At 38.4% G+C, this 22,500-nt stretch overlaps 1 protein-coding gene and 1 long non-coding RNA gene across 5 annotated transcripts in view; one reads left to right on the forward strand and one right to left on the reverse strand.

Moving 5' to 3' along the window:
• Positions 1-22,500, forward strand: part of LOC143026116 (uncharacterized) — a 300,921-nt gene that overhangs the window by 34,627 nt on the left and 243,794 nt on the right. Inside the window, exon 1 of one of the 4 annotated variants that reach the window (XM_076186126.1) lies at positions 3,327-3,429. The exons of 1 other annotated variant lie outside the window; for it this stretch is intronic. The gene's annotated coding sequence lies outside the window, so the exon portion shown is untranslated. Of the gene's footprint in view, positions 1-3,326; positions 3,430-22,500 lie in introns of those variants that run through there. 2 more of the 4 variants (XM_076186137.1, XM_076186153.1) reach the window with 2 other exon arrangements.
• The window catches only part of LOC143026174 (uncharacterized), a 262,248-nt gene that overhangs the window by 26,231 nt on the left and 213,517 nt on the right, over positions 1-22,500 (reverse strand). Inside the window, exon 3 of the long non-coding RNA XR_012966450.1 lies at positions 22,159-22,204. This is a non-coding gene — a long non-coding RNA (uncharacterized LOC143026174). The remainder of the gene's footprint in view (positions 1-22,158; positions 22,205-22,500) is intronic.

Raw genomic sequence — 22,500 nt, forward strand, 5'->3', positions numbered from 1 at the left:
TGCTGCCTCAATTGTCTTCCTTAGTTTCTTGGATGATCCTTTATTTAATACGGTTGTGTTGTTCCAGTCTGGAAGGTGACCATGTTTATCCACATGTATTACTATGGAGTTAGATGTCCTATGGGCTTTTACGTCATTTTTATGTTCATTTATCCTTTTATTAAGTCCGCGACCAGATTCACCAAAATATGAAGAGGGACAGCTTTTACACGGGATTTTATAAACAACGATGTTTTCGTTAGTGGTATTGTTGTCGCTACGTGTTACCAAATGTCCTACTTTGCTACCTGACGTCCTGGCTATTTTGATGCCCGCTTTTAGGAGAAAAGTGTCTAGGTATGAATTAACATTAGAGTTTGGTACTGTGATATATCTGGTTTCATTATTACATTTATTATCATTCTTATTTTTATTTTTATCTTTACTTTTGTTAATTATTTCTTTGGCTTTCTTTTTCAACCTACATAAGAGACCTTTTGGATATTTGAGTTTGATGAAAGTCTCAGTAATATGTTGTAATTCAGGATCTAGAAATTCTTTACTGCATATACGAAATGCTCTGAGGAAGAAACCCATTATAATACCTGTTTTAGTTCTGTCATCATGTCCTGAGTAGAAGTGTATATAGTCTTCTCTATTGGTGGGTTTCCGGTATACTGAAAATTTCACATTTTTATCTATTCTATGGATAATTGTGTCTAAGAAAGGTAATTTTCCGTTATTTTCATTTTCTGCAGTAAATTGTATATTTTCATTTACACTGTTTAATCTCCTGAGTTTGTTGTTAATGTCTGTATCCTTAGGTACAATTACGAGTATGTCATCAACATACCTAAACCATTTACTATTCCTACCCATTATAGTCATGTATTCTTCTGTTTCGAGTATTTCCATGTATAAATTTGCTAACACTGCAGAAAGGGGACTACCCATGGCGAGGCCAGAATGTTGTCTGTATTCAATATTATTAAAACTGAAAGCGCCAAATCCTACACAAAGAGAAATTAATTCGAGGTAATCTTTTTTGGGTACGGGTAGATCTCCCATTACTCCTCGTCTACTTCTTTCACCTTCAATCTTATTTGTCATAATATAGTCAATATATATATATATATATATATATGTATATATATATAAATATACATATATACGGTATATATATATATATATACTTACATACATATATACGGTATATATATATATATATACGATATATACATACATATATACGATATATACATATATACGATATGTACATACATATATACGATATATACATATATATATAAAACTATATATGTATACATATAAACGGTATATATATATATATATATATATATATATATACGTATATACGGTATATATCTATATATATATATATATATATATATATGTATATACATACATATATACGGTGTATATATATATATATATATATATTTATATATATATATATATACATATATTCGTTATATATATATATATATATATATATATACATACATACATATATACGGTATATATATATATATATACATATATATATATATATATATACAATGTATATATATATATATATGCGTATATATGTATATGTATACATACACGTATATATGTATATACACACGTATATATGTATATACGTACACATATGTATGTAAATACAGTATATATGTACATATGTGTGAATATATATAGAGTATATATTTATATATGTGTAAAAATAAATATATATATATATATATATATATATATATATATATATATACGAACACATGAAAATAAATTTTGTACCATATAGACCTTTTCAAACGTAAATTTAGTTTTGGAGGTATTTGCACTTTTGTGTTGTCTCTCATGAATATGTTAAACGAATTCCTTTGCAAGTTGGCTTTCTCTTCATCCTCTTTACACGCCGTGCATGGCGTGTGAACGTTTCATAACTTTTATGAAACACAAGCATTCCAACCCTCTTCACGTAGCATTGGATGTATTTTTTCAATAGTGCATTTAAGATGTATAATTTTCTTCTGAGATACTGTAATTTCATTTTCATAAATTCCCTCTTATGCAAAAACTGTAATGATGTAGGGCAGAGATGAAATAATTTATTTCGTTTAAAAAAAGAAGGTCTGTTTGTTTACCACCCTGTCCAATTCTCAGGGCCCCGTTGACAAACATGATTGCTTGAAATGCACCAGGCTCTGAATGGTATATTGTTGCCTCACACTGCGTTTATTTGTGTGCATTGCGTTCAAGAAAAGGTAGCTCTATTCTCTGGCAGCTCAGGATTCGCGGGGGAGTAGGTGCAATCAGCAGACGAAGAAGAAATTCCATCTAAAGTCAGGGAGGAATTGTCAAGCGACCATGGTGCAATAGAACTGACAAGAAAAGCGTGCATGGATCAGGGGGATGTATACAGATGAAAAAGAAATCACATTTTTATTTCATAACACCATATATATACTATCATCACTTCATTCAAAGAAAAAAAAAAGAAGTAGAGAAAATAAAAATAGGTAACTCGGGTTCAGTGACGTCATGTCGCGTAAGGAATAGACGCGGGAAATGTTAGAAGAAAAAATAACAAATCACACATATACTCACCTCAAATTACCTTTTATTCTTATATCACCATATATTTACCACCATTACCACCCCTTCTACCACCACCAGATCATCCCTACCCATCTCAATAATCAGAACTATCTCCATCCGACCGGAAAGACGTTATTATTTGAATATCATCTGAAGTTCCCTACACCGGGCATCAATTACTTTATATTTCAACGCCGCAATTGCCTTTATTAACGAAGAAGAAAGGGGAAAAAGGAAGAGACGATGAGGGGAAAGATTAAAAATGAGAATATAAAGAGTAAACGATCTTAAGCTGAAGAATATGAACAAATGAGAATGGGAAAGGAGGTGGAAGAGGATAATGTTTTAAGAGGTGTACAAAAGAAAACAAAACGAAACAAAAAATAAAGAAAAGCAGTTGAAGGAGAAGGGAATAGAAGAATGAAGTAGACGAAGATGAAAATAGTTTATATTATAAAAAATATTTATATAGAATGTATAAGGCAAGGGAAGAAGAGGAATAATAGAAAATATAAACAATTCATGAGATTAAATACAGGAGAACCTTAATACGCATGCGCAAAATAGGATACACGGCGTGCAAGCGTGCATGCGTGTGAGAGGCAAAGGAAGTGAGAGTGAGTGGGAGTGAGTGTATGCGTACTGAGGTGTGCGAGGAGAGAGAGGGCGAGAGAGGAAGAGGGAGAGGGAAAGTGAGGGATTGTGTGAGCGCGCGCGCAAGCGAGTGAGACCAGAGACATCAGTGTGTGCCTGGCCGCGATAAGGGGAGGAGGTGGTGGTGTTAGCTCCAGTCTCCCTCCTACCACCACTACCCGATCTTTCTCACATGTGGTACCTTTGTGACGCATTCTGAATATCATTAACCGATCTTATTCGTTTAAGTGTGGAAGTGATTTAAGTGGTGTTCGGTTGAAATATTTCTTAAGAAAAAAATAGAAAAGTTTACGTTGTGACACAAAAGAAAACAAGATGAAAATAAATTGTGCTAGAAAAAAAAGTGAAACAAAAATTTCGTACGAAACAAAAATAAAATAAATAATGTCACAAGAACGTTTCATATATACTGAGTTCAAGATCGTTAAAAAAAGAAATAGTGACAGTGTCATTTAGTGTCACTTAAACCCCTATTCGTTGTTTTTTGGTTTTCTGACACGCTGTTAGTGGTATTGTGTTAGTGGTTTTCATAATATGCCGACAGTAGTAGTGTTAGTGGTATTTTTTTTCTGTCACGCTGTTAGTGGTAATGTGTTAGTATTAGTGGTATTTAGTGATGTAATTTTAGTGTAAGAGTTAACTGTCCCATATTAAGAATTGTGCTAAGTGAGAATGATAATGTGAGAGGTTAGTGAGGGTGTTCAGTGTCTGTTAGTGTTAAATGTTAGTGAGAAAATCTTAGTGTTATTTTTAGTGTTAGGTTGTAGCGAAAATTGACTCGTTTATGGAACAGGGTGTTAGTGAGATTATGAAATACCACTAAATGCCAGTATTTTGTTAGTGTTTTGTTAGTGGTGAAGGAAAAACAGGAAAATACACTAAACCAATTGTAGTGTCTCACCAAAGCATCTTAGTGACGAATTTGTTTGGAACCACCATTAAAACACCACTAAGAGAGGAATCTAACGTACTAATACGAAGTACAGTACTTGTGCCCACTAGTACCAGGTTCCAGTACTTGGTACTAGTAAAGTGTACTAGTAGATGTACTAGTAGTAGTACGAACTACTTGTACATATCACTATGAAGGTGCCCCTTACAAAAAAAAAAAAAAAAATGTAGCGTGGAATATAGTAAACCATACCCTTGGTCCAACTCGCTGGCGGAATTTTTTGAACCGTCGTCACCTTGACCTCCGTCGCAAGTAGCGACGCTCTAAACGGGTTTTCCATCCTATATGAAGGGTGGCCGAGACAATGCATACACTCGCCCATTCTTCGCCCCATTCCCATCATAGCGCCTCGTGGACGAGGTGTCTAGTACATGTGGCAAATAGTACCAGGATCTAGTACTTGGGCTAACTAGAAAGGGACAGAACAGGGCTACCAGTGACTTCTAATGTCCTAGAGGAGGATTGGGAGGAGGAGGAGGAGGAGGAGGAGGAGAGAGGGAGAGGAGAGTAAGAGCGAGAGTGTGTTGATGTATTCTCCTCAACACTGCGGAAGACCTCAAATATCTTATTCTGGTTAGGAGATAGGCGATCTTATTTAACAAATCGAAGCATTAAGTGGGGAAACTAGTCTTCACTCAAAAAAAAGAAAAAAGAAATCGAATTTTGAACACGATGATGTCATGAATGAATTTACGGATAGCGTTGCATATGGCGAGGTAACACGGTTCCACTAAATACGAAGAATTAATGGTTGTTAGTGAACACTAAATCGTTTCTTATCGGTCGAATGAACACCATTAAGTAAGGTTCGGCTTGATATCGAGATGATGCAAGGCACAGGGAGACTGTTCAGATCGAGGGAAGGGTGGTGAATAGATGAAAAAAAGTTAAAATGACGAATCTATACGATTTGAGCAAATTACTGGACATCATGGAATTAAAAAAAAAAAAAAAAAAAAAGGCTGCTCTGTCTTCTTCGGTCACTGCCCAGACACCTGTCGGTTCCGGTTCCGCAACCGGAAGATTCCGGAACTGACTAAGACCCCGGAATCATTAAGGCTCCTCGGTCGGGCTCGTTGGCTACTGTAGCTTTAAGAGCTTCGTTACGCTGCCCTACGAGTGCAGTGGACCCGTGATACGGGCTATCACGACGACGATGATATCCGGTCCGCTCTGAAGCTTGTCTAAGGATTTTGTGATTATCTGGCAACAGTGCTTATTATATGTGTATATATATATATATATATATATATATATATATATATATATATATTATATATATATATATATACATATATACATATATTATGAAATATAGTATATGTATGTATTTGTATGTGTGAATATTTACCTAATTGTAGTTTACAGACAAGGAGTAACGCTCGTTGGGTCCCGTTTCCTAACTCTCCAATTGATCATACCGAGCCTCAGATTCGTGTGTGTGTATGTGTGTGTGTGTGTGTATGTGTGTGTGTGTGTGTGTGTGTGTGTGTGTGTGTGTGTGTGTGTGTTCGTCCCTTCTGTGCGGTGTGGTCCTTTTCCTTGGTGATGCCGCCAGGTGATTTTATTCAAGGGTCAAAGTGTAACAAACTGTTATATTTTGAAAATTGATTTTTCTCAAAACACTTAATTTTGAAATTCAGAATTCAATATTCAGAATTCAAAATTCGAATTTCAAAATTCAAGACTCAAAATACAAAAAAACAAAATCGAAATTTGCGGGTCTCTTTGTCTTTACCGCGATGCCGGAGAGAGAGAGAGAGAGAGAGAGAGAGAGAGAGAGAGAGAGAGAGAGAGAGAGAGAGAGAGAGAGAGAGAGAGAGAGAGAGAGAGAGAGAGAGAGAGAGAGAGAGAGAGAGAGAGAGACGGAGAGAGAAAAGGGTTCACTCCCACCCCCAGAGCGTCCCCCCCAGCCTCCCCCACCTCCCTCCCTTCCCCACCCCCACCCTCCCTCTGCAACATGCAACTGGAATACACACCTCACACTCCTCTGCCGTGTACGAAACGAGCGAGATGCAGCCTTTGTTTTTGTCTGTCATCTCGTTCTTTTCTTCTTGTTCTTATATCGTTGGTCGGTTTCGTAAGCCGAAAGCCTCCTCTTTGTTTTATTCTTTTTTTTTTTTAATCCTTCGGACACAGCGGATAATAAAAATTGGTATAAAAGTTCGCATCATGGTATAAAAGAAGACCAGAAAATAACAGTAGTGTAGGATTAGAAAAAATAATAAACAAATAAATAAGCAGATAATCAAATAAAGATGAATAAATGACTAAATAAACGAGTAAATAAACAAATAAACATTTAAATAGATAAATGAATTAATAAATAGATCATCCGTAAATTACAACACAGAAAAAGGTCTATATAAAGGACTGGGGACTGTTGCCGGACACTATGGGGTTGCGGGCTTTAATTCAGTGAAACTTAGGGCAACAATAAGAATTAGATAAAAATAATGAATATATTAGAGAAAATATTGGTGCTAGAAGTAAGTACATGTATGCATACACACACACACACACACACACGTTCATACATACATATATACACATACACATACATACACTCATAGGTATATACATAAACACATACATAAATACATACATGCATACATATGTAAATACATACGCGCATACACACATACATACAAAATACATACGTGCATACATACATAAATACATACATACACACGCACATACACACATGCATACACACATTCATACAAACATATATACATATATATACATACACACATACATACAAACACATACACATACACACTAAAGTTATTTTCCCCCTATAACGGTGAAGGCCAAGCCAAAACACACAGCCACACAACACCAAGTAAATACAAAGAATAAATAACATGCAATACATGGGATTCAGTGTTGTTTACACACAATACAAACACACACACAAACACGCACACACACACACACACACACACACACACACACACACACACACACACACACACACACACACACACACACACACACACACACACACACACACGAACACACACACACGAACACACGAACACGTGCAAGGAAAACTAAACATATTGAACCAGCTCCACAACTCTGAGCAAACATGAAGGTACACAGTCTGGACAACCCTAAGCTTCCCGAAAACTACCACTCCCGGTGCCAAATGTCATCCTGGGACAAGAGGATAACTTGTCCTGATAGGCTTACACCAGGAGACGCTGATTTATTTATTTTTGTTTTATTTTACTTTATTTGATCTTTCATTTTATTTTATTCTATTTTTTTTTTTGCTTATCCAAGGCGAGACAGAAACCAATGCTCCATAGTGGCATTCGGATCCTGTAACCTAAATGGCCCCCACAGCACTCATGATCAACTTTTGTCTAAAGACTGGATTCGCAATTTGGGGGATGTGGCCGTGTTATTTGAGCGCCATCTGGAACGCTCGGCTTTGTCATTGGGCTAGAAAAATGAAACACATTTTTAACATGGAAGCGTACAGGAACGTACACACACACACTCACACACACATTATATATATATATATATATATATATATATATATATATATATATATATATATATATATATATATATATATATATATATATATATCAGATAATTTTTATGACCATCAGATAATTTTTATGACCATCGCGCAAGGATTCGAACCTGCGCTGTACATGACGACAAGAGGCCCGCCATGACTATATATATATATATATATATATATATATATATATATATATATATATATATATATATATAAATAATACATACACACACACACACTTATGGCGCAGTTGGTAGAGTTCCCGGCTGCCACTACGGCGGTCCGGGTTTCAATCCCACCCAGGGTTAAAGTAATTTCAGTATCGCTGCGTTGCGGATTGTTACTCAAACTCTCCTGGGCAGAAAGTTGTGTGTGTGTGTATGTATGTGTGTGTGTGTGTGTGTGTGTGTGTGTGTGTGTGTGTGTGTGTGTGTGTGTGTGTGTGTGTGTGTGTGCGTGTAAGGTCACAGCATTACCCATAAATCGGTCGTATACGAACTCTGAGCTCTCTTCCTGGATGGAAAATAGCTGTCGATCACGAGTCCAACACGTGATCTAAAGACCATAGTGAATCATGGTGGTGAATCACTTACACACACACACACACACACACACACACACACACACACACACACACACACACACACACACACACACACACACACACACAGCGCCTCTCATGGCGCTGTGGTTAGAGCTCTGGCCTGCCACTACGGAGGTCCGGGTTCGACCCTCGCCCGGGGCTGAAATAATATCAGTATCGCAGCGCTGAGGGGTGTTACTCCAACTCTCGTGGGCGGGGAGTTGGGTGTGTGTGTGTGTGCAAGGTCATAGCATTACCCATAGATCGGACCTACGAGCTCTGAGCTCTCTTCCAGGAGGGAAATAGCTGTCGATCACGAGTCCAACACGTGATCCAAAGACCAAGTGAATACACACACACACACACACACACACACACACACACACACACACGGCTCGGTGGCGGATTGGTAAAGCACTGGCCTCACAAGCCAGAGAACCGGGGTTCGATTCCCCGGTCGGGCGGAGATAAGTTGGGTTTGTCTCCTTTCACGTGTAGCCCCTGTTCACCTAGCAGCGAGTAGGTACGGGACGTTAGTCAAGGAGTTGTGACCTTGCTGTCCCGGTGTGTGGTGTGTGAGTGGTCTCAGACCTACCCAGAGATCGGCTAATAAGGAGCTCTGAGCTCACTGCCGTAGGGTGGTGTCTGGCTGTCTCGACAGAGACTGCAGCAGATCCGAGGTGAATACACACACACGTGTATGGACTACCTGTACTTTTCCTCTGGTATGAGCAGTATATTCGCAGTCGCCCCGCCCACTCCCGCCTCTTGCAGTTCCCTTGTCGCCAGGCTCAATTTTTCGGGGATCCTCCATTGCATTCTGATCGCTCCTTTTCAAACGCGTCCGAATCCGTCAATTCGGACGTCGCCTCACGTCCCGCAAATCCCAAAATCCTTCTCCCTCGCCGCCACTGTGGGATCGTGGCAGGAAAGGTACGGGATCCCCCAAAGGGAAAGGGAGTGACAGAGAGATGTAGGATGTAAGTAAATAAAATTTGTCCATATTGATGACAGTCTGTTTTATTTTCTGTATTTTTTCTTCCTTCAGTCAGGCGATTTTATTTATTAGAGAAACCGTCCCATCTTTAGCGTTCCCCAATTAACCTGTTCAAACGAGTTTACAGTTTGTCCTAACTTATTTAGATAAAAAATAACTTTAATGAAAGAATTAGGTGATGCACACCACCTAGTCTGTTAATTTTTAATAGAATACAATGGTGGGGAAAGCATCTCTCGATGCTTCCTGGGGTGGGTCGAAGATCAAAACAACACACACACACACACACACACACACACACACACACACACACACACACACACACACACACACACACACACACACACACACACACACACACACACACACACTATATTATATATATATATATATATATATATATATATATATATATATATATATATATATATATACACATATATATATATATATATATATATACATATATACATTGAAGTATGGAAGACAAATGAGTGGAAGGGTGGTGAGCTAAATACAGAGAACAGTTGGAGTTTTATTCCCTGACGTTTATTCCTTACCAGGACATTCTCAAAGTACATACATTTTCAGAAAATGGACAACTTATATAATTCATCCATGCCATGTCCCTCTACCTCCATCTGCCTCCATTCCCTCATCCGTTCTCTATACTTCTCATGTGACTCCGACCATGCCACTTCCCCCTCCGTTCTCATTCGTCCTCTTGACCTCCTTAATAATCATGGTGCTTGCCGCTCCTATTAATGTTATGAACCAGTCCCTATGGTTGATGCAGAGGTGGGAAGTAATGTAGGCTGCCTCCACTATTTGCTTTTTCTTTTTCGCTAGATCTTTTTGCGGAGCACCTCTATTCTGTGGTTCATTTGGACCAATGTGGTCATCTTCCAGATTGGAATAGGGTAGAGGTGCTCCACAAAGGTCTAGCGAAAAAGAAAAGGGATATTATATATATATATATATATATATATATATATATATATATATATATATATATATATATATATATATATATATATATATATTTCAAAGGAGGAGCATGCCGACAGGAGACCCTCTGGTCCATAACTAGGTCGGTTGCGAAAAAAATTATAATAATGATAGATAGATAAAAAATATTAACAACATAAATAATAATAAACAAAAATAAATGCATAGTTATAGTTGAATAATAAACAAACGGGAAAATAGTATATAATAAATTGACAGATAAATAATAATAAATGAAAACTAAGCAAATAATAATAAAGAAACAGACAAATAATAACAAACAAATAATATTAAATGGCAGACATTACTCATACATACATATATATATATATATATATATATATATATATATATATATATATATATATATATATAAAACATGGATCCACACTAATTTTGAGTGGCACAGTGTATTGACTTATTTATTTCAGCTATTCATATATATATATATATATTTATTAATCACTTTGCCTGGACAGGTATTTAATCAATGGCAAAGCTCCATTAGAACCCATCCTTACGAGCCTCCAGACCCTCGAAGTGCCTCTACAAGTGATCCTCCACCTGTTCGTACCTCCTCCTTGAGCCCGGAAATCAATGTTCCAAGGAGCAGTGCCCCCCTTTCCCCCCAACTCCTTCCGTCCCCCTTCTTTCCTCCCAGCTTCCCTCTTACCGTCTTGCTTCTACGTCCATTTCGACTTTATTTTCTTGAAGACCAGGGATTTATAACGACCCGAAGTGGTCTTCTTGTTCTTCAAGATCTTTGTTGCCTACGGGTCTTCGCTTGGTAGGGTCTGCGCGCTCGTGAACCACTTTCTGCAACCTGGTGCTCGGTGTTGTCGCTGTTGCAAAAGTGTTTTTTTTTTAACTTGTAATATATAAGGAAGATATAATATAAATTGTATAATGTATATACAGTATAATAAAAATATATGATAAATATAATATATATATACAATAAACTATATATTGTATAAATTGTAATATACAAGGAAAAGATCATATAAATTCCAATGTATAAGGAAAATGGGGGAGAGATAAGACGAGGTGAAATCAGTTATTAAAAAGATGACAGCAGGAAAGGCACCTGGGTTGGATAGATGTCATGCGGAGTGGTTGTGCCGACAGCACTGTATGGGGTAGAAACATGGCACATAAGAGAGGAAGAGAGAAAGAATTTGTATTCGAGACGAAATGTCTAAGAAGTACGAGTATGGTAAGGATTACTAAGCTGGACAGAAGAGGTGAGGAGGAGCGTGGGGATGGAAAACGAGTTGGGAGATAGGGTTGATGATAGAGTATTAGGATGGTTTGGACACATGGAAAGAATAAGTGCAGAAAGATTAGTAAAAGAGGTGTGGAAGGCAGAGGTGGGGGGAGTGACCATGAGGGGGTGACCAAGGATGAGATGGATGGATGGGGTAAAAGGGGCGTTGAAAAAGAAGGGGATATCAGTTGAGGAAGGAAGGAAGGGACAAGACAGAATATAGGGATGAGTGGAGAATGGTTGTATATGGATGATGCTGTGATGCATGGAAGGGAATGGTTGGGGATGATTAGGTTAGGGAATGGTTATACCTGTATGTGAATGATATTTTGACGCAGCCTGAAGGGATTTCTCCCTGACTTCTCTTTTTCTGCATGAGAGGACGGAGAGGGGGAGGGTCGCCGATTAAATCAGGCGGCTTTGCCGTGGATGTGCTATGTCTTCCTGCATTGCTTCTGACCCAGGGCAATAGACGAGGTGTAGGAATGACCCGTCATCCAGAAGGAGCTAAGAAAAGAGGGAGGGAGGGAGGGAGGGATGGTGAATGGGAGTGGAGTATGTGGGGATGAAATGGGTGGGAGTGGATTTATGCCTTTGACTTTGGCTACCTCCCTTGTAAGGGTTGGGAAAGCCTTTGGTATATGTAATATATAACTGAATTACATTTTTTCTATCAAATCTATTTATCCATTTCTTAATATATATTAAAATAAAACTTTCAAAAGGTTACTTTGCCCGATCATTGGTCAGTTCTAGTCTTTCTAAAGACGAGAAGATGAAAAAAGGAGAGAAAAGTTTTGTTCGTTCATCATTTTGTAGACATTGACAAAAGGCCGACCGAAGGTTAAACACGGACTGGCGAAGCCGGTAGTTCGTGTACATGTATTCACTCATTTATTCAACCATCTATTTATTTGATTTATTTTTCTATTTCCACTTAAGAAAATTGTAGTCTTTGTGCACGTCCAGGAAATATTGGTGATTGCCACCTGCCCTGGCCGTCTCAGCACTTAGGGCTGTGGTCGTCAATCCTCATAGCTAGAAGAGACTTTTTTTTAAGTTTTATAAGAATGCCGTGCTGTCGGAGCCGAAAAAAAAATCAGATATGGAAAAAAAAAAAAAAAATCAACAAATTATAGTAATTGATGGCCACAGATCTTTTCGAAGTTGTATGTATATATATCTATATATGTATATACAGTATATATTATATATATATATATGTATATATATGTATGTGTATATATATATGTATATATATATATATATATATATACATGTACATATATACATATATATATATACATATATATATATATATATACATGTATATATATATAAATACATGTGTGTATATATATATATATATATATATATATATAGTTATCAACCACAATTCACTTTAATTCTAAGCCATCAACATCGGGAATCTCGAGGAGGCATACATGCAGAAATTGAAACGTGGTACAGCATATATATATATATATATATATATATATATATATATATATATATATAGGCCTAGAATGTTTTACATACATACAGTACATGACGTCTTCGTCTTGATGGAATAGTTATTTTGTAAGAATCTTCTGGAGACGCACAAGTGACCTGAAAGAGCCACAGGTTGCCATCCAGTGACCTAGGGTCAAAGATGATTTTGGTCTCATAGATAAGCGTCTCTTGGTGTAAAGTCATCTTTACATTGAAATACTATAGAATACAACAGAATAGATACATTAACTGAGGGGACCATTTTATTCTTTACCCATATAGTGGCAGAATACAGCAAGTAAATGGATTATATCGTTCTTCCTGTCCCGCACTGATAACGAGGACTGATAAAGCCAATCCATTCAGTTTCCTTCCTACGATTCATAAAGACTCAGTCAACCAATCAACCAATCACTTACGGACAACCGCCTCTTCCTCCTCTTCTCCTTCTCCTCCTTCTTCATTTTCTTTTTCTCCTTCTTCTTCTTCTCATTCTTTTTTTTTTTGTTTCTCCTACGTTTTCTCTTTCTCTTCTTCTTTTTCTCCTTCTTCTTCTTCTTCTTCTTCTTCTTCTTCTTCATCTTGTTTCACTTCGTGGATACCTCATATAAAAATTCCATCCAAAGTTTGGTGATTTATTAACACAACTCCATAAGTCGGCCAATAAGTTTGATACTTTGATACGAAATCCCTTTCCATATAAAACAAGTGACAACTGGAGTGTGTGGCTAAATCTCATCATCTTTAGGAGAGGCGGATTAGTATTTCCCACAAGTAGAGAAGCGCTGGTAAACTTTCGGCGACAATACGATGTAATATCTTTGAAACAAAAAAATGAAAGAGGTGCTTCCTTTAAGCTGGGGATGGTATTCAAATAATCAACCTATTTCACTCTCAATTGCCCACAGCACAGAAAGGAATTTCGCTGGGCTAGCGGGTTAGGGCGTCGAAACTCGCGGCAAAGGTCGAGAGGATGGCGGTTCGAAACCTGCCACCGGCGATGTGGAACCAAAGACATGGCTAATTAAATTCCACGCTTCAGGGACCTCTGTAAGGGGTACCGTTCTAGCCTCCCCATAGGTGTTGGGGGGGGGGTTGTGACATTAAACCATGTCATCATCACTGTGGAAAAGTCTTTGAAACAGCATCCCTATATTTAGAAGAAAAAAAAAATCTTTTATCTTTAACTGAAAGAAGTGAACCCAGAAAGGCAATGGAAGTGCGTGGCTTTGGAAGCACTCCGGTTGAGCAAATGGCACTATGCTCGGCTGGTCTCGAGTTACGTCGTTTTCAGCCCGGGAATGACGTAAGTCGGGGCAGGTCGAGGAGAATGGTTGTTTCTCTTCCTCCTGTTTCCATGATAACATAGTTTGAGTTACTTAAGCACTACAGTCTCAGACTCTTTGCTCATTTTTATTACTTTAATGTTTGTTCTAGATGTCAACACGTAGTCTTATTCAACTCGTGGCGCAGTTGGTAGAGTTCCCGGCTGCCACTACGGAGGTCCGGGTTCGAATCCCGCCCAGGGCTGAAATAATTTCAGTATCGCTGCGCTGCGGGGTGTTACTCCAACTCTCGTGAGCAGGGAGTTCGGGGTGTGTGTGCGTGTAAGGTCATAGCATTACCCATAGATCGGTCATATACGAGCTCTGAGTTCTCTTCCGGGAGGGAAATAGCTGTCGATCACGAGTCCAACACATGATCCAAAGATCATGGAGCTGATGAAAGTAATCTCCCTCCATATGAATATTTACTGATTTCCTCAATTTCAAGGGTTTCTGCTGGTCTTTCTTTGGTACAAAAATGGAAAATGACCAGACTATTTTATTCATTCTCATGATGCTCCTCGCAGTAGTAAAAAAAAAAAAAAAAAAAAAAATCGACTTGGCAATAGACACGGTCATGAAGTCGACGGAAAAAGTTGACTATACTTTTTTCTTGTGTGATGGCGACGCCAACTGTTTGAACAACTGTTTCTGATCTCCTTATAGGAAATCCCATTTTCTCTTCATTTATTAGAATTTCTATTAATATCATTATTATTACTATTATTATTATTATTATTATTATTATTATTATTATTATTATTATTATTATTATTATTATTATTATTATTATTATCATTATTATTATTATTAACTATTACTATATTATTATTATTATTATTATTATTATTATTATTATTATTATTATTATTATTATTATTATTATTATTATTACTATTATTAACTATTACTATATTATTATTATTATTATTATTATTATTATTATTATTATTATTATTATTATTATTATCGCTATTAATATTATTCTGTTTTTAGTACGAATGGCGATATCATTAACATTATTACAATTAGTTGCCCCAAGTTGCACGATAACCACCCACACGTCTCCCCTCTCCCCCTCTTTTCTTCTTCCCCTCTTCACCCTCTTCTTCCTCCCCATTCCCCCTCTTTTCTTCCTCCCCTCTCCCCATCTTCTTCCTCCCCTCTCCCCCTCTTCTTCCTCCCTTTTCCCCCTCTTCCTCCTCCCCTCTTCCCACTCTTCTTCCTCCCCTCTCCCCCTCTTCTTCCTCCACTCTCCCCCTCTTCCTCCTCCCCTCTCCCCCTCTTCCTCCTCCCCTTCTCTTCCTCCTCCCCTTCTCTTCCTCCTCAGCTCCTGTGTCTCCTTCCTCTTTTCTCCCTCTCACCTCCCCTCCCCCCCACGTCTCTTTTTTCCACCCCCTCCACTCACCTTTTCATAGTGGATCATAAAAAGAGACGCACCCCCCAACCCCATCCATTCCCCATCCACCCACTTCCCCCGTCTCAACTCTTTTAGGGCAAGGGACGGTGTGTCGCTGATAAGGAAGCGAATTCATTGGAGAAAAAGGGAGGGAGGGAAGTAGGGAGTGAGGGAAGGGAGGAGGGAGGCGGGATGGAGGGAAGAGGGAGGGAGGAAGGGAGGAGGGAGGGAAAGAGGGAGGGAAGGAAGGAAGAGAGGGAGGGAGGGAAGGGACAGAAGGGAGGGAGAGAGGGAAAGAAGGAAGGGAGGGAGGGAAGGAAGGAAGGAAGGAAGGGAGGGAAGGGAGGGAGGGAGGGAAGGAAGGAAGGAAGGGAGGGAGGGAAGGAAGGAAGAGAGGGAGGGAGGGAAGGGAGGGAAGGGACGGAAGGGAGGGAGAGAGGGAAGGAAGGAAGTGAGTGAGGGAGGGAAGGAAGGGAGGGAGGGAGGGAGGGAGGGAGGGAGGAAGGAAGGGAGGGAAGGAAGGAAGGGAGGGAGGGAGGGAGGGAGGGAGGGAGGGAGGGAGGGAGGGAAGGAAGAGAGGAAGGGACGGAAGGGAGGGAGGGAGGGAAAAAGGGAGGGAGGGAGAATGGATGATGGGAGAAAAAAAAAACAAGACTGGAAGGAGAACGTAGATGAAAGAGGAAAAACAGGAAGGATGAAGAGGATGACAATGATGATAATGATAATAATAATAGAAATAATAATAATGATGATAAAGGTAACAATAACAATAATAGTAATAACTATTACTATTATCATTATCATTATTGATACTATCATTGATATTATCGTTATTATTACTTTCATTATCATATTATTATCTTAAATCTTTCTCGTAGTTCCTATCATCATCAATACAAATATTATTACAATCCTTCTCTTAACAATAACCTTTTGTCCAAACATGTATTATACTAAGTTGTTTGTCTGTCTCGTCAACATGTCACTCGTCATGTCACTTGTCACTTGTTATGTTCAACATTTCATCTCTGTGACGTCAACAATGGCCACGCCTTGAGCTTCGAACTCACCTGAAGCGGTTATCGCACTGAGCTATTTTTCCTCCAACCTCCAACAACTCCAAAAGTCGAAGGGAAAATATCCCAGTATGATAACGCCTAAGAGTCCCTCCCTCCCCTATATTTCATATTATGTGATATTTCCAATTCTATTCCCTTGTGCCGTCTGACGATTTTATTCACCTTTGTCCGACCCACCCTCCCACCTCTGTGAGGACATGGGCTGAATGTGATAACAATACCATGTAGCAAGGTGTGTTGTGATACGTGATAAGTGATACGTCGACAACAGAGGCAGGTCGTGACGTGTTGTCATGACATGATGTCAAAACAACAGGTTGGTTCTGACGTGAGAGAGAGAGATGGACTGCTAAACAAGCGTTCCAGAGTTCGGGCTCTGGTGAATTGTTCAAAGATATCTGGTCCGTCTTTGCACTTTCCTAGGAGTTATTGGGTGATTCTTTTCTATTCTAGATTTGTGTTAGAGTTGTTGTTTACTAGATATGGAAGTTGGGGAACCTTATAAAGAAAGAAAAAATGTAAATAAACTATCATATAAACGGGTAATGACCGTGATAATAATATTAATATAATATGATAATAATGATAATAATGATAATGATAATAATGATAAAATAATGATAATGATAATGATGATAATGAGAATAATAATGATAATAATAGTAATGATAATAATAATAATAATAATAATAATAATAATAATAATAATAGTAATATCAATAATAACAAAAATAATAACAATGATAGTTGTTGCCTCAAGTGCATTGACTATCGTACTAGTAATGGACTTTATACATCACACACACACACACACACACACACACACACACACACACACACACACACACACACACACACACACACACACACACACACACACACCCGGTGGCGGATTGGTAAGGCACTGGCCTCACAAGCCGGAGAACCGGGGTTCGATTCCCCGGCCGGGCGGAGACAAGTTGGGTTTGTCTCCTTTCACGTGTAGCCCCTGTTCACCTAGCAGCGAGTAGGTACGGGACGTTAGTCAAGGAGTTGTGACCTTGCATTCCCGGTGTGTGGAGTGTGAGTGGTCTCAGACCTACCCAGAGATCTGCTAATAATGAGCTCTGAGCTCACTGCCGTAGGGTGGTGTCTGGCTGTCTCGAAAAGAGGCTGCAGCAGATCCGAGGTGAATACACACACACACACACAAACACACGATATCATAATACTAGAATTAACATAGATTGCTATAATCCAGGTCAATATTATTTAATTTAACGCAAAGTTTTATAAATGGAGTTGTAAATACAGGACCCTATGAGCATGGCTCCAATATGGTATACTATCAGGAGGTACACACACACACACACACACACACACACACACACACACACACACACACACACACACACACACACACACACACACACACACACACACACACACACACACACACACACACACACACACAGCGTAAGCCTAAGATCGTGTCATATATGAACTCTGAGCTCCCACCCGGGGGATTGTAACTGTCGATCACGAGTAGAACACATGATCCAAGACCGTGGTAAATCACACACACACACACACACACACACACACACACACACACACACACACACACACACACACACACACACACACACACACACACACACACACACACACACACACACTTTTTCGTTAAAAATAATATATTTCCCAGTGAGCAAAAATGGTTTGTGGCACACTAGATGGTGAGATGTGTACAACAGCTGAGGGGAACTGTCGACCATTATTAGGCGAACTAGTTGACAGAGTGAATCTAGATCTAGTTGCGTGTTATGTCCCGCTTTGTCCGACTCCTCAGTATTGTGTTTAGTCTTTTGACGGATCTGCGTGTTGGTCTGGGCCAAAAAGTTTCTCTAATTGAAGTCCTGTCCTCCTCTAAGTTTGCCCACAATGACAAAGGAAGAAGGAAAATTGTTTTCGATTGTCTGCAGAATTAAAGTTTATCACCAACTGTTAACAACGAGGAAAAATTAATTTTTATATTTGGTCAGGGATGGTTGGTCAGCTTTGTGGATTTGTCTCCTTCGTGCGAAATGACGTCATGTCGCGTCAGGAGTTAGGCCCCGCCCATTTGTCCCATATTAGGATGTTGACTCCACCTCTTTCTTCTTGTTAAATCTTTACATGCATTGTAATATCTACAGGAAACAACGCTGGAGTGAATATCATTTAAATTCAACTCAGAGTCTTCGATAACCAGATTGTTTTGTTGAAAGAAGATCATATGGGATGGGGGATAGGGGGATAGGGGGGAGGAGGAGAGAGGGGCAGGAGGAGAAAGGGGGAGGAGGAGGAGGAGGAGGAGGAGGAGGAGGAGGAGGAGGAAGAGGGCTTAAATTAAATTCAGGGAGTGCCGGGGGAAATTTCTTCCTTGTAGTTATGGAGCAACTGTAGTCTTTCTAACCAGATGTTTAGATAGTGCTATACAACCTAGACCTGACTAAAGGATAGCTTCCCATGTACCCAAAAAATATCGATAGTAAAAAAAATATCAATTTCATATCATTCCATTTTGAAATTTATACGCGTAGACTTCATTAATAGCTTAATATTGATCAAATCAATACACAAAGACCAATGAATGTATCAAATATCTTGATCAATAGTAGATAAATACTGTACATGAATTGTAGATAATTGTAGATAAGAATTGTAGATAACTGTAGATATGATGTATTCTATTGATTACTTTCTCAAGTACTTTGTACTCTCTGAGAAGTACAAATGTACTAATTTGGCGCCAGATGATTTTATTCGATAAAGAAGGCGGGCACAGGTGGGAATAAGACCACCTATGGTCGAAACCCCCATTTGTATAAATTTAAACAGAATAAAATCTATATTGGGCAACATAAGGTGTGAATAGGTATTCCTTAACTATCTGACTTAACATTCAGAGAGAAATTGAATTAATCTAGATGAATTTGGTAATACAGAGTAATACTCATAACATGACAGACGGTATTGTGTAGATGACACAGTTGGTAACAGGTCTCACAGTGGAGCGGGAAGGTGGTAGGCCTTGCCAGGTGGACATGCGGGCAGCTGTTCTACTTTGCTTTACCAGCTGTGGGGTGCCACCTGCAACCACAGCGACCGCTAAAGTGCTTTGTGTGATTAATGTCAATACATCTATAGCAAACAAAGTGTGTGTGTGTGTGTGTGTGTGTGTGTGTGTGCGTGTGTGTGTATTCACCTTGGTCTTTGGATCACGTGTTGAATTTGTGATCGACAGCTATTTCCCTCCCGAAAGAGAGCTCAGAGATCGTATGACCGATCTATGGGTAATGCTGTGACCTTACATGCACACACACACCCAACTCCCCGCCCACGAGAGTTGGAGTAACGACTCGAAGCGCAGCGATACTGAAATTATTTCAGCCCTGGGCAGGATTTGAACCCGGACCGCCGTAGTGACAGTTGGGGACTCTATCAACCGCGCCACCGAGTCGTGTGTGTGTGTGTGTGTGTGTGTGCGTGTGTGTGTGCACGCACACAAGGTCGAGCAATACAATCTAGATTTTCAAATTGATATTAAAGTACGCATAATCTATGGACTAAGCGGTCTTTCTTTGGATTGTATTTCTCATTATATTCCTTATCATTGATACCACTTTATCTCTCCAAATAGCACCTCTTATCATGCGTCATAATTACGAAAATGGGCGACCTAATTCTTAAGAAGAAGAGGCATAACTACCCTCAGGTTGTCCTTCAAGAACAATGAATGTAGATGGAGTTGTTATGAAATATGTTACTTAATGAGCTCCTTAGGTAGATAATTGGCTGTTAAGGACATCACAGGGCTGTTATACAAAATTGGGACAAAATTAGTATATACAAGTATATTTACATAAATTACATATATGTATATATGTGTGTGTGTATATATATATGTATATATATATATACATATATATATATATATATACATATATATATATATATATACATATATATATATATATATATACATATATATATACATATATATATATATATATATATACATATATATATATGTAATATTTTTCTTCTTTTTTCTTTTTAATGAAAATAAAACTTTAGTTATCCCATAGCGCTTTACAGATTATCTTCGAAAATACAACATTTGTATTCTTTCTTAAAACGAATTCGAGTCGCTCTAACATTCCTAAAACCCTTTCTCAACAAAGGCAACTAAAATGATAAGAGTTATCTGAATTCTTAAATAAAAAAAATCCTACAAATTCATCATCAGCCTGTGCCGCGGCCCGGGTGCAGCAGCACCAGCCAATCAGAAGGAGATGTTGCCAGATAGGTGATTCTCGCTTTTCTCAAAGCGACGTAAACAGAACAGAGATATGCTTCAGTCAGCATTGAAGTTCTGGTTTGGGTTGTTCTTCTTTATCATACACTATCGTTTTCCATTGTATTGCATTGCTGATAAGGCTGTTAGCTTTGTGGTCCAAGATACCGGATTTGTGTGTGTGTGTGTGTGTGTGTGTGTGTGTGTGTGTGTGTGTGTGTGTGTGTGTGTGTGTGTGCGTATGTGTGTGCGTATATGTGCGCGTACTAATCTGATTCTGTGTGTGTGTGTGTGTGCGTGCATGTGCGTATGTGTGTGTGTGTGTGTGTGTGTGTGTGTGTGCGCATGCTTGTGCGTGTGTGCGTATTAACTTAATTCTATCTTTGTGTGTGTGTGTGTGTGTGTGTGTGTGTGTGTGTGTGTGTGTGTGTGTGTGTGTGTGTGTGTGTGTGTGTGTGTGTGTGTGTATGTGTTTTACCACGATCATGGATCACGTATTGGACTTATGATCAACAGCTTTGGCCTTCCGGATGAGAGCTTCAAATCGCGTTATAACATCGATTTTGTTTTGTAAGATAAATTTCAATAGACACACACATACATACACATACACATATACATATGGACACCTTTCAAACAAATTGACCGACGATATATATATATATATATATTATATATATATATATATATATTGTGTGTGTGTGTGTGTACACATTTAAAGGATTAAACTACTGAATATACGGTTTCTTTTTCAAAATTATCATAATATATCACATGTACACAATCTTATAAAACATCATATGAACACGGTATATGTTGGTCCTAATTTTATTCTGGTCAACAGCAAGCGATTTTATTAATCTCTACGTAAGGTGATTAAACTTACTCTAATGAAAAAAATATATAGTTGTAGATAAATGAGAAATACGTTACTCACTTCTTCGTTAGCCTTGAGGGTGTCAGCTGTAGAAATTTACACTAATCTGGAAATGAAATAAAGGAAAGAAAATAAACATTTGTTCTAATATACATCAACTGTGTATATCTAATTATCTGTTTTTTGTTTATTTATATATTTATTTGGGTACCTATTTATTTACTTATTTACATGTGTGATAACTATTGCGTGGACAAATATATCAATGACTAATTAAAAAACAGTATTTGTTGAGTTGATATCACGGGATAAAACAAATAATTTCGCTTTCACTTCTAAGTACTACAGCCGTTGATGTCTCCCGTGGGCAATGCATCTCTGGGTCGTAGATCTAGGACGAGA

Source organism: Oratosquilla oratoria, chromosome 1 (assembly GCF_046742065.1).
Source record: "Oratosquilla oratoria isolate Oo_2021 chromosome 1, ASM4674206v1, whole genome shotgun sequence".
NCBI lineage: Eukaryota > Metazoa > Arthropoda > Malacostraca > Stomatopoda > Squillidae > Oratosquilla > Oratosquilla oratoria.